Genomic DNA, 20,423 nt, shown 5'->3' on the forward strand with positions numbered 1-20,423 from the left:
AGGAAAGACAGAGGATGCACGGTAGGAGGACCCCCTTGGTTCTCTCTGCCCCAGGGATCAAGGGAGCTCAGCTTGGATTTCGAAGGCAGCCTGTTCCGAGTTACCCTTCTGGGGCTCTAGGGATGAGGTGCTCCAGTCCAGGGATGTATTTGTCAGGACCAAGATGATAATCTAGATGATGACTCCAGTGGATGGGAGATACGGGCTTATGTTGGTTGAGCTGGACTTCATGGTGTCAGGGAGTGAGGCAGGGATTAATTATGGAGAAGGGAAACCACGTGAGCTGACCCAAAGGGGACTCAATTCAGGGGAGCTGGAAATGGAGGCTGGTGCCCGTAGAAGGTTGGCCAACCCCACTCTCCTTCTCCCCACACCCAGCAGCCATTGGCTGGGGACAGATGAGGAAGCTGGTCAGTCCTTCCACTTACCCATCAGTGCTACATCTACTCAGCACCACCAAATCCCCTTCCCCACCCGGATCCTTCTTTGTGACCCTCGCACTGAAGAGCTGGGCCTCTGAGAAGAGAGGCCAGGGCAACAGCGGGCTTGAAGACGAACACCTGCATTGTGCAAGCCCCTCTCCCTAATCCTGCTGAGAGTTAGAAGCAAATTTCCGTTCTGCTAATTTCCCGGCAACGTGCCCCTAAATAAGTCGAGGTCTCTGGCTTTCTGCAGCCTCCATGTAGCAAGAACATTCTGCAGCCCCTCCAGCCGATGTTTCTCTGTCTGTCTGTATTTTTTTTCATAGTAAAATATATATCACAGAACATTTTCCAGGTCAATAATTTTTGATACACACTATTCAGTGGCATTGGTTATGTTCATCGTGTTGGGCAGCCATCATTGTCTTTCTTTCTGAATGATTCTCCCACCATTCACAGGAAGTCAGTGGTTCATTAGTACTGACGGCCCCCTCCCTTCCCATCCGTGGGAACCACAGGTAAACGTTGGCTTCTCTCTATGTGCTTATTTCATGTAAGGGGGAAATCACAGAGCAGTTGTCCTTTTGTGACTAACTTATTTCATTCAGTAGAACATTTCCTGTGTTCACCCATGTTGCCGCAAGTATCAGGACTTCATTTCTCTTTGTGGCTAATTAAGATTACATTGTACCAGTGCTTGGTAAGGGACACGTCCTCGGTAAAGGATAAGGGTGCAGTGAGGTGGATGGACAAGTGACTGCAAACAATGGGCTCACGAGGATGTGCAGGACAGGGCAGTGTTCCGTTCTATTACCCTCAATGACTGTCACCTGGACATTGGCCATCTAAACTACACTTGGTTTACCCTTTCATCTGCTGATAGACCTGGGGGTTGTTTCCACTTTTGGAATAGTGTTGCAATGAAGATTGCTGAACATGTCCCTTGGGGACTCCTGCTTTTGTCTTTGGGGTAGAGATGTAAGATTCCCTTTCTGCTTCTCAGAATGGATTATCCCAATTAATTTAGCTTACAACTCAGTTTCTTTCTTCTCTGTTTTTAGTGTTGGCTATTGAGCTTCTCCTATAGATTTTTAATTTTTAAAATGTCATCCTTAGGGGGCCTCTAGGACTGCTAACAACAGGGTCAGTGCAAACCCAGCAGAAAGCTGGACCTGTCTGCTCCCATAGGGACTTACAGGCTTCACCCTCCCCCACCCGCCCCTCGGAGTCAGGATCGACTCCATAGCAGTAGGATGAAACTTTTCCTACAGAGTTTCCATGTGGTTTATTTGTATTGTTTTATTTATATTCTCTATTTGGCAAGGCAGCATTCTCATTCTTTAGCTCTTTAATCAGGATCTCCTTGAACTCTTTAAACATATTTTAAGTAGTTGATTTAAAGTCTTCATCTAATCAGGTCAATATCTGGGCTTTCTCAGTGACAGCTTGCATTGATTTCCTCCTTCCCAGTGTATGGGCTCATACTTTTTGCTGTTATTTCTGTGAACATTTCGAAAACTACTGTGTAGCAATTCTAGAAATCAGATTTTCCCCATCCTCGGGGTCTGCTTTTTATTGTAGCTGCTTGTTGCCGGTTTTTTTCTCATTGCTATTACCCAATGCCATCAATTTTCTCCAACGCATAGTCATCCAGAGTGTGGGGTTTCCAAAATCGTAAATCTTTACTAGAGCAGAGAGCCTCGTCTTTCTTCTATGGAATATCTGTTGAGTTTGAACCACTGACCGTGAGGCTAGCTTGCCCAACAGCACCATCAGAGGGCCACCATTCATTGCTTTTAGAAGGGACATCTGTTGATGCCACATTGGTATATTGATCTGTGACTTCATTAAATTAATGCTTTCTAATAGGCTATCAATATATTCTTTCAGATTTTTTTTTGGCAAATGATGACCTGGTTTCTTCCTTTGTGAATCTTACAGGATGTTTTTTCCTCTTTGCTTGCATTCTTGCATAGACAACGATTGCTACTTTTCTTGTGGGGCTTTATCTGAGGGCTGAAAGTAATATCCACTCACCTTCTCCAAAGAGGAGTTATTTTTTTGTTTTGCTGTCTGCCTGGGATTCATATGAACTTGGTGTGGTTGCTGTCAGGTGGCCCCCCTTGAGGCAGATCTGACCCATAGTGACCTGGGTCCTGTACCATCCTCATTATTAATTTAGGATTACCTAAATTGTTGGTATGGGGATTTTCAGCTCTGGTTGGAAATTCAGAAACAAAACCTTTTATTGAAAAACAAAAGGTTGGAAATTCAAATTTACCCAAAGGTACTTGGGAAGATCGTCTGCTATAGAAGTAGTGATGGAAGACCCTTTGGTGACGCAGAGTTTGTCATGAGCTGTCATGATGTTGTCATGAGCTGGAATTGATCTCATAACCACTGGTGATGAGGTCGTAAGAGTTCTAATTGCAAAAGGGCCAGATGCTGTGGGGAAGGATTCTCAGGGAGCCCTTTGCCCTTCCTCTGTGTTCCAGCATTCTAGGAGGCAACCTTTCTGGAAGTCCCGTTGGTTTTAAGGAGATAATAGAGTCCTTGCTAGCTCATCCCGTCCCCTCCTCCCAGGTGGACCCTGTCCTTCATCCTGAGTGCTCTGTGATGGGAAAAACCTACTCTCCAATTATGTGGTTCTCTACATGGCCCCCGGCGGAAAGCTGTTTGGTTTTCTGCTTACCTATTAGCTTCACCCTTTCATTTCATTTTTGTGTGTCTTACTGTTTCTTATTTTCTCACTAGCTTGTCAGTGCACTTCAGAAGGTGTATCCTTTTCTTTCTTTCTTTCGTGCGTGTGTGCTGACATTTAAAATTATTTTCGGTGGAAAAATCAGTCCAGGTTCCTTGTTTTGCCATTTTGCAGGCACCGAGTCTTGAGTTACCCTCATTATCCCCCCTCCCCCTGCCCCTAGATCCAGACCAGCTAGTTTATCTGACATACTGTTTGAAAGGTCTACCTTTGTAAACCTCACTATATGTACAGGGCTAGCCTGCATTTCCTACGTCAGTGTTGAAGAGGCATGGCAGGTGGGGAAGTAAACAAGGAGTCCTATTAGATTGTGGCTTTCCACAGAACTTTCCTTCACCTTTGACTCTCTAGCTTGAATCCACTATAGACCCACCAGGGTATACGTAATGTTGTCCCCAGGTTACTGAAGCTTGCCGGGAACATGCAGAGATGCCCTGGAGCATCAAATGGTCCTGGGGTTGATCAGTTAACAATTTCTGATATTGGGGAAACAAGTTTAGACATCCTCATCTCTTAAACTTGTCCCTCAGTGATTGGATGCCACTTTTCAATGACCTTGGTGTGTGTCCACTTGCAAGGAAGACTAGAAAAAACAGACTAGGGACACTGTTGACGGTTACTGGCTGGAAATGGCCAGCAATAGCAATAGTAGTAATAATAGTAACAATGATCTTAACGAGCATGATAATGAGGAGAGTCATGTTTGCTCTGTACCATATACCATGCGTGGGACTTAGCTTGGGGATTAATTAATTCAGATGATCTAATCTAATTAATCTCAACAACTGGCCCTGCTATTTAGTTGTTGCCAGAATCAAATCTGATTAATAACTGCTCTATAGCTAATAAACCACCTCAGTAACCCATTTCCTTCTGTCATCCTGGCATTAATTTTGGCAACTGACTCACATGGAAACATCAGCCCTCAGTAGGACTTAGGACTTTGAAGGCACAGTTTTATGGGTAGAAGGATATTGTTTGGGCTTTTATTTTTCCTACTTCATACATGCCCTGAGATTAGGAAACGTATTGCTAGTATCCTGCATGACATAAAACTTTTAGACATTGACCCTCTATTTTTCTGTAAGAGAAAACATTTTAAGTCATTCTTTAAGGGCAGTCTTGGCTCTGTCCACAAGTATGTCTTAGGTCACTAAAGTGAAGATGAAGTGGCCTCCTCGTCCAGGTATAGGAGCCTGATATGCAGCCTAGCTATTCTTCTACATCATAATTTTAAAGCTTTGGGGGAAGACTATCTAAAAAAAATTTTTTTTTAAGTTTGGCAACTACAGTAGAAATGATGGTTTTCTCTGACCACTTACTTGAAAGCAAGTCACTGATGTGATACTTCATCACCCCCAAATATTTTCTTGCGTGTTTTTTTCCATGTAAGATATCCTCTCACGTTATACAATGTAACTGACAAAATGAAGACACAGATATGGATGTACAATTACCGTCTAGGCCTCAGACATTTCTTCCAATATCAGGAATCATCATCCCAACAATTCAAAAAATGATCCGGTTCAGAATCACAAGTTGTATTTTGCTGTCGTGCCACTTTGCTGCGTTCCTTCTTAGAATTTCCCAGCCCTCCGGGACCTTGACACTCTGAAAAGTGCAGGTCAGATGTGTCACTCTGGGCTTTGCGGATGTTTACTCCTGGCTAGATTGTGGCTGTAAATCTTTGACGGGACGGTCACAGAAGGAACGGCTGTTCTTTCCTTCCCTCCTATCAGGTAGCACACGACGGGGGATGGATTCCACTTCTGTTGCTAGTAACTTTGATCATTGGACTTGGGTGTGTCCGTCTTCGATTTTCTTCACTCTATGGGGACTTTCTCCCTTCAGGGAATTATGCAAACATTCTGTGTCTCATCAAACATACAGTGACTATCCTTAGTTATAATGAGTCCATGATTTTTTTCTATCTACATATTTTGATCTTCCAGTTGCCCCAGATTTGGCCAATGAGAGCCTCTTTGGGTTGGCAAGGAATGTTGGCAGTTACTAGGAACAGAAGGGGAGAAAGAAGAACCTAACTCCTAAAGTCAGAGTTTTAGCTTCCTGCACTTTGATACAACAGCTCTCAGTGTACTATCGCACAAACCCATTTCCTTCTGGGGTTTCCTGTTTCCGTTCCTCCTCTTTTCCTAACCTTTTGGACTATGTCTTTGGGAAATGCTGCCCCTTTGATCTTAAATGATTGATTATCCTACCGCAGGGGTGAGCTCAGGACCAGACCTGAAGGGTGACTAAGAGTTTATAGTCTCTGGGGTCTAGGGGAGCTCACCTATCTCCACCCTATTGAAACGAGACACCGTCAATTAATATGGCCCTTCTAGCCACCATTCCTGCTGTGGTGTCGGATTCTCTAGATTCTGTGCCATTTGGGAAGGTAGTCTCTGTTACAGTATTTAAGAAAACAACAAATCAAAATCCATGGAGTCCATGCTGACTCATAGCGATCTTATAGAGTCAGATAGAACTACTCCTGTGGGATGCTGAAACTGGAACGCTTTTTTTCCCCAATCATTTTATTCGGGGCTCATACAACTCTTATCACACTCCTTACATACATACACTGTGTCAAACACATTTGTGCATTTGTTGCCATCATCATTCTCAAAACATTTTCTTTCTACCTGAGCTCTTGGTATCAGCTGCTCACTTTTCCCCTCTCTCCCTGACCACTCTGCCTCACAAACCCTTGATAATTTATAAATTATTATTTTGGTATGTCTTATGCTGTCTGATGTCTCCCTTCACCCACTTTCCTGTTGTTCATTCCCCAGGGAGGAGGTTAAATGTAAATCATTGTGATTGGTTCCCCCTTTCTACCCCACCTTCCCTCCATCCTCCCAGTATCCCCACTCTCACTGGTCCTGAGGGGTCCATCTGTACTGGATTCCCTGTGTTTCCAGTTCCTATCTGTACCAGTGTACATCCTCTGGTCTAGCCGTATTTGTAAGATAGAATTGGGATCATGATAGTGGCGGGGAGGAAGCATTAAAGAACTAGAGGAAGGGTGTATGTTTCATCGGTGTTACACTGCACGTTGACTGGATCGTCTCCTCCCGTGACCCTTCTGTAAGGGGATGTCCAGTTGCCTACAGATGGATTTTAGGCCACCACTCCGCACTCCCCCTCTTCACAATGATATGATTTTCTGTTCCTTCATGCCTGTTACCTGATCCTATCGACACCTTGTGATCGCACAGGCTGGTGTGCTTCTTCCATGTGGGCTTTTTTGCTTCTCAGGTAGATGACCACTTGTTTATCTCCAAGCCTTTAAGACCCCAGATGCTATATATTTTGATAGCTGGGTATCATCATCTTTCTTCATCACATTTGCTTATGCACCCACTTTGTCTTCAGTGATCATGTTGGGAAGCTGAGCATCATGAAATGCCAGTTTAATAGAACAAAGTCTTCTTGCATTGAAGGAATACTTGAGTGGAGGCCCATTGTCCATCTGCTACCTTAATACTAAACCTATAAATATCTGCACATAGCTCTATTTCCCCATCATCATATATAAATATATTTACATATGTACATACCTGTATTTAGACCTTTACCTCTTAGTTCTTTCCTCTATTTCCTGTTACTTTCCTCTTGCCCCACTACTATGTTCAGCCTTTATTTGGGTTTCAGTAATTCCTCTTGGTTACATTGCCCTTGATCAAGCCCTACCAGGTCTCCTGCACCCTCCTGGCCACCAATTTTGATTGTTCCTTTATCCCTGGGTCTGTTAACACCCACTTCTTTCTTCCCCGCCTCTCCCTCTTCCATGTCCCTGCAGAACCTACAGTCCCATTGTTTTCTCCTCTGGATTCTTTATCCCTCCTATCTTATCTAGACAGACCTGCAGAGATAATAATATACACAAAAACAAGACAGAGCAAAGCAAAGCAACAAAGAAAACAAAACCAATGACAAAAAAGAAAAGCCTGTAAATAATCCAAGGCCTGGTTGTTAACGCCTGGGAGTGTTTTCCTGTCCAGTCTGATGTGGTGCCACGCCCTGGCCCCAGAGTCTATTTTTGGAATTCCCTCAGGACTTCCTTGCTCTGCTCCCCTTGCTGTTCTGTTGCAAGCCCTTAGTGTTTTGCTTTGGTGTGGTGAGGTCAGATCAGGAGCAATTCCCACACTGTGTCTCAAGTGTTGTCCCCTGTAGAGCTATGGGTTAGTGAGGGATGTCGTGTCTTATAGAGAGGCCTGCCATATGGTCCTCTCTGTGCATTGGTTGCTCTGAGCAGGGATATCATCCTCAAAGCTTGGTGAGCCAGGCTGTGCTCCACTCTCTCTTCCTCCCCCTTCATTTGCTCCTGTGTGCTCTGATCAGTCATGTCCCTCTCCCTGAGCTGTAGCTTCAGTGCTGTTCTCTGAAGTAAATTTGTCTGGGGGAGGGGTGCCTGTCCACATAGTTGGGATTGGGGCCAGCCCCTCAGACCTCTCCACTGGTTCCCTGCTTCATGCTGGTATGTTGTATTCACATATTGAAGTCGGGTCCCTCTTTCCCTGTGGAGATAGAAACAATACCCTCCCCTTGGGTGGCTTAGTATCCTGTGCCCCTGCTACCCAACCCATTTCTTTTTTCTTTCTTTCTTTACCCCTCCCCCCCTCCTTTTTAGTTGGCTATCATATGTATCCCTGGATTTGGTCTAGCCCCCGCCATACTACCTGGACCTCACCCCAGGAATGTTTGTATACAGTAGCTTTTTCCCTATGCCCCTTTTGCATTTTTTTAAAGGTTACCTCGGCAGACTCATACTGTACTTGTCCTTTTGTGCGTGGCTTACTTCACTTAGCATGATATCTTCCAGAAGCACTTCGCCACATGGGAAGAAACGGGAACTCTTTATGAGAGTAGAAAGACTTGACTATCCCAAAGAGGGGCTGGTGGTTTTGAACTGCTCACCTTGCAGATCGCAGCCCAACTCCTGAACTGTGCCACCAGGGTGGAGTTAAGTCTTGACCTTGAGGCACCTTTAAGATGCCTTCAGAAGATGGTAGAATTTAGGCCATCATCATTTTCCTTGGGGGTATGGTCAGCTCAAACACAACCCACACCTCCATCAAAGCCATTCCTCAGAATATAAGAACCTTCTAGAACATGAGAAAAATTCCAGGACCATTTTGGAAGAGCACAGCCAAGATTTCTGTCTAAGAAGGTGGAGCCCTCCAAGACCAGATGCAACGGAGACTGTGCTGGAGACTCAGAGGGACAGCAGACAGTGGGATCATTGCTCCTTATTAGGCCTAACACTGGACTGTGAGAACGAACCACAGGCACGGGCTGCCCCCTAGCCCATGGAGGCAAAAGCCAAGGGACCACATGGCTGAGCGGCTAGGTCCTGAGAGAGTTTTGGCTGCTGGATGTGCAGACCATGGCTGTACCCTCATTGTTTAACTCAGCGGTTCTCCACCTTCCTAACGCTGCAACCCTTTCATACAGTTCCTCATGTGGTGGGGACCCCTAACCATAAAATTATCTTCCTTGCTACGTTATCACTGTTATTTTGCTGCTGTTATGAACTGGATGACACCTGTGAAAGGGTTGTTTGACTCCCAAAGGGGTCGCCACCCACAGGTTGAGAACCTCTGTCCTGGCTTGCGGCCACTTCCTAACTTCCCCCTTCATGGTGAGGATTGTCTGTGAGTTCTGGGTGGTGGCCACTGCAATGAACGACTGCACCCAACAGAGACATTGAGTGCGGGGTGAGGGGGGCTTGGTGTCATCGTAAGTAATGGAAGATGGAGCGTGGAGGCAGGTCTGACCCCTGCCACTGAGTAATAGGGAAGCCAGAGGAGGACAGGAAAAGTCCACTTCCATTGCCATTTACGGCAGAACCATCTTCTTCTGTGACCGCCGCTGGACAGGCTTGTTGTCAGGCGATGGGTCATCTCAGCAGCCCTCTCTCTGGGGCCGTGTTTCCCTGACGCCACTTGAAGATTCTGATCACCTCATTATCTTTGTTTCCACAGTGGCAATTTCTTGTCGTCTGGTCCCTTAATGCGTTTGCCTCCTGTGTGGGTAAAGATGAAGGCCACAGACAATGAGGTAGGGCCAGATGGCACCAGTCTTGCCAGCAAGGAGGGAACTGACCCTATCCGTGAGGAATGTGGGCAGGAGCATTGGCCGACGGGCTTTGGCTCTTATATCGGTTCTTGGCAAAGAGGCAGGGGCACCGAGGCCCTGGCTGTGAGAGCTGAGACTTGTTCATGATGATCTTGGCTGTGAGAGCTGAGACTTATTCATGATGATCTTGCTGCAGCCTTGATGTTTGGAGGAGAGTCGCCTTCGCTCCGGGAGTGGTTCGGTGTTTTCAGGGAACTTTGCCAGAAGTAGGAATGGCCTTGCCCATTTTCTGCCAGACTTTGTACACGTCTCCTGTTCCTTTTGGCCAGCAAAATAGGATTTCTATTTTCTGGACTCTTTTCCGTCTAGTCTTATATTCAGCCAACCTCCCTGTTAGAAGGGCGAGCCCCAGCTGAGGGAGACTTTGAGACGTGTCTCAGAGTCCCAGTTGTGCCCAAGACATGGAAACTCTCTCTCAGAGGGTTCTCCTGGCCCAACCCCCAGACTCCACTGCTTGTTACTGTTACTGGAGCAATCTACCTCAGCTCTCTGGTGGTGATCTCCCACTGCCTAACCCTGTGTCGTCACTCTCTGTTGTCTACCCAACAGGGGTTGCCACTTTTCGGCTGTGACCTTGGGTACATTGCTTCCCATCTCTCCAGCTCAGTTCCCAGTCTGTGCACTGGAGTTGTGGTAAGATCCATTGAACCATATCCATGGCAACCAGCTCTGTGCTAGAAATCTTAGATGGTGACACTATGCTTGCTGTCCATACACATATATACGTTTGCTTATTTCACTATACACTGAATCAAGAACATTTTGACTGCCATGTAGTTTTATACACGCTCGAGTTCACAGCACGTACAGTGTCCTAAAGCAGCCTTGAAAGTGTGGCAGTCAGTTATCAGACATCAAAGAACTAAAAATCATATCAGTGGGTGCCCTCCTTCCTGATACGATCACTGAAGACAAATGTGTGCATAAGCAAATGTGGTGAAGAAAGCTGATGGTGCCCGGCTATCAAAAGATATAGCATCTGGGGTCTTAAAGGCTCGAAGATAAATAAGTGGCCATCTAGCTCAGAAGCAACAAAGTCCAAATGGAAGAAACATACCAGCCTGTGTGACCACAAGCTGTTGAAGGGATCAGGTATCAAGTATCAAGGAACAAAAAAAATTATATCATTGTAAATATGTGTGAGTGCAGAGTGGAGACTCAAAGCCCATTGGTAGCCAACCAGACACCCCCTACTGAAGGGTTGTGAGGAGATGAGCCAGTCAGGGTGCAGGGTAGCAACAATGAAACATAACTTTCTTCTAGTCCTTAAATGCTTCCTCCCCCCCACCCCCCACTATCATGATCCTAATTCTACCTTACAAATCTGGCTAGACCAGAGGATGTACATTGGTACAGATAGCAACTGGAAGCACAGGGAATCCAGGACAGATGACTCCTTCAGGACCAGTGGTGAGAGTGGTGATGCCTTGAGGGTGGAGGGAATGTGGGTAGAAAGGGGGAACTGATTACAAGAATCTACGTATAACCTCCTCCCTGGGGAATGGACAGCAGAAAAGAGGGCGGGGAAGACGTCAGACAGTGTAACATATGACAAAATAAGAATTTATGAGTGATGAAGAGTTCATGAGGTAGGGGGGAGTGGGGAGGGAGGGGGCAAATGAGCAGCCGATATTAAGGGCTCAAATAGAAGGCAAATGCTTTGAGAATGATGATGGCAACAAATGTACATATGTGTCTGACACGATGGATGGATGGATGGATTGTGATAAGAGTTGTACGAGTCCCCAATAAAATGATTTTTTTAAGTGCGGTGTTTAAGTGTTCAGTGGCTAACTAAGAAGTCAGCTATTCAAACCAGCAGCTACTCTGTGGGAGATTGTCCCTGAGGATGACAGCCTTGGAAACCCTGTGGGCTGGGTCTCTGCTGAGTGACGGAGAAATGGAATGAAACGATGATGGAATGGTCCCCGGGACTTGTTGTGAAGCCCCTTCATACAGTCCTAAGCTACATTGAGAAGCCATGGCAGCACAGAAGCCATGGCAGCACAGAAGCCATGGCAGCACAGAAGCCATGGCAGCACAGAAGCCATGGCAGCACAGTGGTCAAAGTCTTTGGTTTAAACTCACCAGCTGCTCCTTGAGAGAGAGACAGGCTGTCTGCTTCTGTAAAGACTGGTAGGCTCAGAATGCCTGCCTGCCCCCCGCCCCCACCCCACCCCCAAACCCGGAGCAGTTCTGCTCTGTCTCGTGGGGTTGCTCTGAGTCACACTGGGCTTCAAGGCAACACGTTTGGGTTCGTTCTGAAGCTACACTGGGGCGTAGGGCTTCTAGGTCACTTTTCTCAAAGCGTGGAGCACAGATCACATGCATCTAAGAACATGCTGATGCCTAAGGTCCATTCAAGAAGATGGCTTGACACAGTGGCTGCAGCCACGGGCTCAAGCAAAATAACCATTGTAAGGATTGAGGTAGTTAAAGTGTATTGTGTCAACCTGGCTGATAAACACATGTGGGATTAATTGAAGGGTGGAGACATAAATGGCTTGGCGAGCCTTGCCTTTCTAGTTCTTGGGTTTCATACTTTGTGATGGTTGGATCAGGTGCAGCTGCCTTACCCAGTTCCCTGCTTCAGCTTGCAAGGCTCACTTCCTGCAAGACATCTCCAAGGAGAAGCCGCATGGACCTACCCCGATGCAGCCCTGTGTGCTGGAGCAGCCATGTGGAGACCCCTACTAGCGCTGAGATGCTTAGACCCTCACTGATTCGGCTTTCCTCCTGCAATCTGCGTGTGTTTTGTGAGATGGAGGAGGACTTTGTGGATTGGTGTCGGACATATGGGCTAATGTTGGACTTGTGGGCTTGGGCAGCACTGGATTGGGGTGTGTTCTTGATGTGCACTTGCCCTTTAGATAACACTCTCTCTTATACAAGAGTTTCTGTGGATTTGTTTCTCTAAAGTACCCAGACTAACACAAGGAGGGTCCAGGTCCAGGCATGGTTCCTTCTGTTATCCATAGGGTCTCTAAGAGCTGAAACAGACTCGATGGTACCACCACCACCACCAACAAGTTCCATTTCAGAGCTACTGATTCAAACTTCAGAGGGGGCAGGCCCAGGAATCTGCATTCTATCACCATCCTTGTATGAGCCCTTCAGGTAGAACACTCCAATGAGGGTGTTCAATCCTGGCCCCTTGGGTTCCATTCCAGCTTCACAGGGCATCTCACAGCCTTTGATGGCAATTCGTCAGTCCCGACCCCAGCCATCCATCTACATCAGCCTTTAATTTTATTTCAAAAGCCTCCTCCATCCCATGCTGGCATACAATCAGCCCCATGCCAGAAATATTGACTTCAGCCCAATGCAGCCTCCGCATGGTGATTTCTCTTCTCTGCTGACTGAAGTCAAATGGCGTGTTTTGCTCTCTTTCTTTCTTTCGGTGTTATTGGGGGTAGGGGGACTTGGGTCTTTTTGAGTGTCTAAATCTGTTCGGCAGTTCAGTGGTTAGCAGCCAAAGGCTCTTCCTTTTTCATCCACTTACCTTCCTGGCCAAGGCTTATGTTAGTACCACTGCAGCAACTAATTAATTATTTGCTGTTCTTTTGTGCTTTCACCAACATTAAGCCAAATTTACGTTGTAGAACAAGCCATCCATACCGGATGTGTCATAATTACTGTTTTGCAATTTCACACCAGCAAAAAATTTATTAAGACTCCATGACTCATTAATAATAAGTGATCATAATTGCTTAATAGAAAAGGAAACTGCGTTAATGAGGGTGCATTGATGAACGCATTTGACCTTAAGTTATGAAGTCGAGTGACACGAATACCGCTGAGTGTTGAACATAAGGTTATTTACAGTGCACCCCATTCCAATCATCATAAAAGGAAAATAAGCCCATTTTGAGTTTGACGAGATTTGAAAGCCTTTTAACTCCTCACAACGAATTAAGTTCTGCTAATGAACTCCTGTACAATGCCAATTAAGCGCCAGGATGTGAGCAGCCATGCAAATGGCTGTTTTCTTGTCAAATGCTGGAGTCACGCCATCCAATCGGCTGGGCAAACATCAGAGCCCCCTCCCAGGTTAGAGGGCCATGTGCAAAACAAAGTCCCTGTGGTAGGTAGGGACTTCTGGAAACTTGAACGCCTAACCAGACCAATTCCCTGAATGTGCAAACAGACGGCGGTTGACTGCTAACCTGCTTGCCTTCGTGGTTATGAGTTGGGCTCTGATGCTCAAGGTCAGCCGTTGGAAACCACCAGCTGCTCCTTGGGAGAAAGACCGTCTGGGAAACTCACAGGGGCGGTTCCCCACTGTCCTCTAGTGTAACTCAGTAGCAGTGACAATGGACTCCATGGTCATGAGCTTCCTTTTCTTTTTGTCCACTGAGCTAAAGGTCAGGGGTTGGCACCCACCCATTGTCACTGGGGGAGAGCGGCCAGGAGAAGGGATAACCCTGAGAACCCTGCGAAGAGCACGTGCCCTTCTCTTCCACCCATGAGCCCATCGTGAGTCAGAATCGACTGGACCCAAAGCCAAATGAGCAAACCCACTGCCGTTGAGTCGGTGCTGACTCACAGAAACCCCAGAGGCAGAATCAGACGGCTCCTTCCCATTTGGGAGACGGTAGATCTTTTCCAGGAGCAAACAGTCTCATCGTTCTCCCATGGAATAGCTGGTGGGTTTGGATCATTGACCTTGCTGTTAACAGGCCTATGGCTAGCCCCTGGTGCTACTCGACTGTTTCTTTGTTTGGTTTGGTTTTATAGTTGTTGTTGTTGAGTTGAGTCTGACCCACAGGGACCTTGGGCAGCAGAGTAGAACTGCTGCATAGGCTGTCATCGTACGGGAGCGGACCACCATGTCTTTCTCCTGCGGAGCCGCAGGGTGGGTTTAGACTGCCAGCCCAGAGTTTCAGACCCACTCTAGGACAGTCAGGTATGCTGCTCAGTGTGACAGCCCAAGAGATGGACAGGCCCCACAAAGGGCATTGTGAAGCTGAAAAGAGTAGAGACCCAGGGCAGGGAGTGAGCTGTGAGTGAAGCCGTCCAGGTGGAGGTTAAAGACTGACTCATTAATAACTAGTGCCTAAAGGGCAAGTCTGTTCTGCTGTCAGTCAATCCCAAATTACGAAACAACTCCAACCTTTGTCACTGGCTTACCTTATTACAAATCCCTCTTACAAAAGGATTACCGATGGAAAACCCCAGGTCCCTTAGAAAGCTAATCCCTTTGTGTCTTTGCAAAGAATAATGGGGTCTTCAGGAAACCTCATCCAGGCCCAGACTGCTGCAGGACTGCACAGAGCTTAGAGGGCAACCTTGGAGTCCGAACATTGTTGGTGCCATTGAATCTGTTCCTATCTACAGCAACCCTAAGCAAACAGAATGCCACGCTGCCCAGCTCTTCCTATACCTGTGCCTACTGATGTAGCCACGATATCAATCCGTCTCCTTTGCAGTCGTCCTCATGTTTGCTGCTCCTCTACTCTTTACCCAGGAGTCAAGATGTGTGGATTTAAATCCTGGGTTTAAATCTTTGAACTGTGGGACTTGCCGCAATTGACTTGGTCAAGTTTCTCATCTGAAAAAATCGGGTCCCTGAGAAGAGCCAATGAGATCATCAATGTCACTTAGCAGAGCAAGCACCAGGCACGGAGCCCAGGGACGGCACAGATCTTTGCAGGCAGGGAAGAAGTAGGGACCAAATAGAAATGGACTTAATGGTAGGGAGTGATGATTGGTCTGGAAGTGCCAACCTCAGGGCCAGCTGGGTTTTGGAAGTTCTAGGCTCCTCTTGTGGATGAAGGGCAGCTGGGTGCGGGTGTCTCCCAGGACCAAGGGGGTAACTGGACCACTGAGGGCAGTACTGACATCCCTTCAACACCCTTACCCTCCACCTTGGTTGCCAAACTTAGGGAATTTTGGCGTCTAATGAGAAAGGCACCATGTTACTCACACAGCTGTAGAAGTGGGTATTTCCAGTCGAGTGCAAGTCCAAGTGTCAGATGTTAAGCTAGAGCTTCTTCAGTGGTAGGCTGGGTTCTCTACGGAAGCAAAACCATCGATGCTTATGTACCGATAAAGACAGACGTTTATATTGAGAAATGTCTCACACAGCTGTAGCAGTGGATATGCCAGTCCAGTTCAAGTTCACCTCTGTGTGTGTGTGTGTGTGAGAGAGAGAGAGAGAGAGAGAGAGAGAGAGAGAGAGAGAGAGAGAGAGAGAGAGAGAGAGATGAAGCTAGAGTTTTTTCTCGACTTGTATAGCTTCCAGGATTGACAGGCCAGGAAGCAGGAAGCAGACAGACAAAGCAGGAAGACCTTGGTGGGTGGAGGCTGAGGTGGATGAATCCAAGGTTAGGATTAGATGTCCAAGGTTAGATGTCAGACTAATCCAAGGTTAGATGTCAGACTTCAATGACTCCCACGTTTGGCAGGCAGCATGGCATACAGTTGGCTCGAGTCCAGAGAATGGAAGGACAATGAATCAGATGCAGGGCCCAGATGAACAAGAAATGGAGAAGTTCTCCCCAGGGACAATTTATGAATGAAGTAAGCCACACCCCTGAGGAAGCATCATAGGCTGTAACCTGAGGACGGAGTTGCTCCCCACGCTACCCTCTCACACCCGCTTGGCTGCTCACAACAGAGCCCGTTCAAGAAATTGATTACCTTTTGTTAGATCACATCCAGGGGGAAGGCCTCCAGAGCCAAACTACTGAGAATCCTGAACTAGCCAAGTTGACACAAAACCTTGCTCTCACACCAGCCCTCCATTCCAGCTGTTGATCCATCGGGGCTGAGACTGTGCCTGCAGATGAGCAGCGCCTCAAGCCTGCCTGGCCACCTCACACGGAGTATCTGGAGTTGGCTAGCCCCTAACTCACAGGAAGTGTCATTCAAGCAACATTCCACACCTGGAAAAACTTGGGGGAGTAGCAGAAACATGAGGAAGAACGATGTGTTCTGGGAAAGCTGCTTGTGAATAAGACAGTTTGCCATCGCTGTATGAGCAGGAAGACTCGAGGAAAGGAGGGTGGAAGGCAATGGACACCATCAGGGGGTGGATCTGCTGGTGCCAGAACTTTGGTCTCCAGGGTCTCCTCTAGCCCTTCCTTGCTGTGGGCTTCTCTCTCCGTGCCCATAAAGGGAGGGGACCCAATGGCTCCCGACTCACCCTGGGAGGGTCAAGAGAGAACAAGAGGGAAAAGTGGAGCCCACAGCAACCCCTACTGGGTTCAGAGCAGAGCGGCGCTCCAGTGAATTTATAACCACTGATTTTCAGAAGCAGTTCACCACGTCTTCCTTCATGGCACCATTGGGGTTCGCTTGAAAGTCCACCTTCTCTTGTGCTGCTCAGCATTTCACAGTGTGCCCCACCCCGGGAGCTTGTCACCTGGAAAGTACTTGGAAATTACACAGAGGTTAGTTGAGTATCCAGAGCATCTCCCATTGGCTGAAATGTCTTAGAGGCATGGAGACGGACCAGCTTTGTAGAGTGTGCCTGCTTTCATATGCTGCCTGGGGTGCTTGCTGATGATGGAGAGGGTCGAGGTTTCGCTTACAATTGGCTGGGAAGGGAAGCAAAGTTAGATTAGGGACATGCATCACCACAGTGACCTTTCCTTTCGCTCCTTGCCTGTTTTACATTTTCTTCTCAACTTGGATGATATATTTCTGAAGATCCTTTGTTGAAGCTGGAGCGAAAATCCTTACACGTGAAGGAATAAACACATCCATCCACTGCTCTTGGTCTGATCACTTCGAAAGGGGGGGATTTGGTTCTGAGCTGAGGTGAACTGCCTCTCACTGTTTGGTCAGAGACCCCAAGAGTGGGGCTGCCTGGCTGTTACGCTCTCCTCTCTTCCAGTGCTCTAGGTAGGAGGCATACCTCCGTCACATCTCTGTGGACAAACAGGACCAGAGAAGAGGCACCTCGCACACAGACAATGCTTTGGTCCAAGTGCTCACGCAGTTGTGGGAACTGGAAAGTGCAAAATTTGCAGATCAGACAACAGGTTGGAAGCGTCTTTCTGTTGGCTCAAGGGCCTTAGATGTCTAGCAAATACAGGGCAGGGTGGAGGTTGGGGGTGGGGTTGCAGGCCATAGTGAGCACAGAGTTGAGACAAACAAACATGGTCTGCTTAAAAGATGTTCCGTCCCACAGTCGCCCTTCAATAAATCCCCCTCCAACCCATTGATTGATAGGATCACCCTGGATTCCATCATGGAAAGCGATCACGCTACAAAACGATCACGCTACACTGCGTGAGATCACATCATGGAATGGCAGCTAGTCCAGGATTTGGCAAAACCACCGAGAACCATGGCCCAGCCAAGTTGACACCTCACGTCACCCGTCATCCTGGGCCGTAAATGGCAGAGGTCCACATTGAATGGAAGGCAGCCACTCAGGAGTAAAAGGTTCTCCTGAGCCAGCACCCTGCTAGAGGTCATGTTCCACCCAAGGCTGCAACACAATACTGTTCTCCACCACCAACGCCATGGCCGGAGCCCCCGCTGCCTGTGGGTGGCAGACAGACAGGGGCAGAACGCGATAGCTTCGGGAAGTAGGGCACTCTGGTCACCGGGTGGGGCATTTCTCGGGGCACAGCCTAGGGGCACATTGGGTCTTTGAACTCCCCAGGCAGGCTTTTGTTGCTCCTCTAATTGGTTCCGCGTCTGCAGTGAGGGCAGGAATGGAAGCGGGTCTCTCAGGGAGCAACCCTGGCACTCAGATGTGCTGTCGTATTTCTTATGTAATCTGCTGCTCGTTCCCTCACGGCGAGGGAGACGATCTCATTACCTTATGAGGACAGGCCCATGCTGTGGTATGTCAACTTGGCTGCTCTCATAGGGGAGGGAAGAAAGCAGGGTGTTGGGTTTCTAGAAGCCAGAGGACTTTCTTTCCAGAAGGCAAGAGGAAGCAGTTCAGATGGGCGCTGGCATCCGGACACTGGATCCAAGGCCCGCCCAGCCTCCACTGGCTGTGTGACTGAATGTGAGTCACTTGCCCTCTCTGAGTTGCAGCCTCGGGAGTCTATGCAGATTCCGACTTATCCTGTCTTAGAGGCTTGTGGTAGTTACATAATCTGGTGTCAATTTGAGGATTAAGAGTGTAGGGGTGGAGTCTAGCCTGTCAATCAGAGATAGACAATGAGACCTTTGTGTGGGCATGCCCTTTTCCAGAGAATTCTGGGAACTCCTGTATTTTCTTCCTTGGAGGCGGAGACACTTCCCTCTCTCTCTCCTCACTCCCTGCGAGACACTCTACTGACAAGGCTGACTCCCCTCCCTGTGAGACATCCCTGAGAAGCCACATGGACCTACCCTGACGTAACCTTGGGTGCTGGAGAAGCCACGTGGAGACCCCTGCCAGCGCTGAGATGCTTACACTGCCACTGGATCCAAAGAATTTATACCCACTGGCCTGTGATCTTCCTGCATTTGGCGTCATTGCATGTGTTTCATGAGTCTGAAGAGGACTTTATAGATTGGTATCAGACATATGGGCTAATATCAGACTTATGGGCTTGGACTAGACTGGGTTGGGATGCCTTCTTAATATACAATTACCCTTTATATGGAACTCTCTCTTATATACATATGAGTTTCTATGGATTTGTTTCTCTAGTCTACCCAGACTAACACAAGGTGCTTTTAGGATAGAGTGAGGACAAATGCACAGAGGCCACCAGGCCCTTGCTGGGCACACAACAGCCATGCTACCACGAGACCTCTGAGGGCACAGTCCCCAGAGCAGTGCTGCCATTTTCCACTCCCTGTCACCAGCAGTGCCAGGGCATAGTGGTAAATGTTGGACTACTAACCACAAGGCTAGCAGTTCGAGACCAGCAGCCGCTCCTTTAGAGAAAGAGAGGAGGCTTTCTACTCCTGCGACAAAATGCAGCCTCAGAAACCCACAGCGGCAGTTGCATCCACCCGGTCCTACAGGGTTGCGATGAGTCATCGACATGGACTTGATGGCAGTGAGTTTCTCGGTTTGGCCCCCAGAAGAGCTGACCCAGCCTCCCGTTGGCCTGGTCTGCCCTGTGTGGCCATGGCCCACCTGTGTCGCCAACCACAAGGGGAAGGATTATTTTTTTTAAAACCCTGTGCACACAGCACACAGCAGGTGACTGGAAGGTGCCTTGTCCCCAAATTACAGCAATTAATCTTGGACGAGGTTCTGTGGGGGCAGCTGCTATGCCAGGCTATGCAGGGCATTCTCGGTGGCAGGAAGAAACACTCCCCAGGGGCAGTTCCCAGCCAGGCTGTGTCAGCCCCGTTCCTGCAGAGAGAAGGGGTCAGAGGAGGAGGCTGGCTTCCAGCACCTGCACAGCTCACCCTTCCATCACGACGGCTCCTTGGAAAAGCACTCAGGGAGAACTACCCCACAGGGAGTCTGTAGCTGACAGCATTACAGAAGTCTCGCCTTCCTCCCAGGGAGCTGCTGATGGGTTTGAATTGCTGGCCTTTGGGTGGGCAGCACGAGGGCACATCCCTACACCTACACCTATGTATGCCTATACCTAAAGTCAGGGGTCCTCAAACTTTTTAAACAGAGGGCAAGTTCACTGTCCCTCAGACCATTGGAGGGCCGGACTATAGTTAAAAAACAAAACAAACTATGAACAAAGTCCTTTGCACACTGGACGAGTTGGCTGCTAAGCAGGACAGGCAGCGGCAGCAAAAACACCTGGCGGGCCAGATAAATGCTCTTGGCGGGATGCATGTGGCCCACGGGACATAGTTTGAGGACACCTGCCTAGAGTATACCTACCCCTATAACTAAACTATACCTAGATGTTTCTCATTGTCATGGAGTCAATTGTGACTCATGGCAACCTGATAGGGCAGGTTGGAATGACCTCTGTGGGTATTCAAGAATGTAAGCCTCATCTCTCTTCCACAGAGCAGCTAGTGGTTTCAAACTTCTGACCTCATGGTTAGCAGCCCAACATGTAACCACTCTGCCACCAGTCCTTATACCTGTACCTAAACTATACCTATGGTGATGCCCATGTCTACACTGATACCTAGACCTTATAGGGGCGCCATAGGTCAAATTGTTTCGATGGCAGTGGGTTTGGTTTGATTTGGGGACACTTGCGTCTGTGTTGTTG

Source organism: Tenrec ecaudatus, chromosome 16, assembly GCF_050624435.1.
Source record: "Tenrec ecaudatus isolate mTenEca1 chromosome 16, mTenEca1.hap1, whole genome shotgun sequence".
Taxonomy (NCBI): Eukaryota; Metazoa; Chordata; class Mammalia; order Afrosoricida; family Tenrecidae; genus Tenrec; species Tenrec ecaudatus.